Genomic DNA, 829 nt, shown 5'->3' with positions numbered 1-829 from the left:
AGATTTTTTAAAACTTTTTTCTGAGATAGACTTAGATTATCTTTATTAATCCTTTTGGGATGAATCCCGCAAGGAAATTGAAACATCACTGAATAAAAGAAGAAACCTGGGTAAACATGTAATGTAATGTTGTATATGGCTTCAAAACCTGTAAATGCAACTGCAGTGGCTGGAAATCAAACTTGGGCAAAATGATTGCAATGCTATGGTATAAATCATAGTTGAAAAGTAACACACCTGTTGGCTTTCTGCTGGACAATACAACGTTCACTGCAAATCTTGTAACACAGACTGAAAATAAATGCTAAGAAATAAATTGGTGGAGACTGGTGGTTTCCAGTTTCTATGAGATAACACAATATTTTTTGTGAAGGCACATCTGCAATTTAGTATAATGTGATGTGTCATTGGTTTGCTACCACTCTCGTTGTTGGCAGGATTTGAACCTGCGCGGGGAGACCCCAATGGATTTCTAGTCCATCGCCTTAACCACTCGGCCACAACAACCTGAAAAGCAGTACCACAACTGTTTGAGCAAATGTTCATAAACTTTCCAATTGGTTAGTAGTAGTTACCAGACACGGGCAAAGTGCAAGTCGTAGTGCACTGCCTGTGTCTGTGGATCATCATGGAGGCAGCTTGATTGATTGATATGCTCTCTTATTTGAACCATAACGATATCTAATGTTTTATCAAATTGGGTAATAAATGCAGAGCTTTGCGTAGGAATCGGCGCACGCCTGTTTCAGGTCGTACGCCCGTTTCAGAAATTAGGGCCAATGTGAGCACGTAGATTTCTTGAAGAAAGGTTTGTACTTTATAGTTCTAG

General features: G+C 39.2%; 1 non-coding gene across 1 annotated transcript; it reads right to left on the bottom strand.

Annotated features, from left to right (window-relative positions):
* Window positions 1–425: 425 nt before the first annotated feature.
* Window positions 426–507, bottom strand: trnas-aga (transfer RNA serine (anticodon AGA)). The gene has a single exon. It is a non-coding gene; the product is annotated as a tRNA-Ser (tRNA).
* Window positions 508–829: the final 322 nt, after the last annotated feature.

This window comes from Etheostoma spectabile, unplaced genomic scaffold (assembly GCF_008692095.1).
Source record: "Etheostoma spectabile isolate EspeVRDwgs_2016 unplaced genomic scaffold, UIUC_Espe_1.0 scaffold00004342, whole genome shotgun sequence".
In the NCBI taxonomy this organism is placed as follows: domain Eukaryota; kingdom Metazoa; phylum Chordata; class Actinopteri; order Perciformes; family Percidae; genus Etheostoma; species Etheostoma spectabile.
This window is presented reverse-complemented; position numbering and strand designations above follow the sequence as displayed.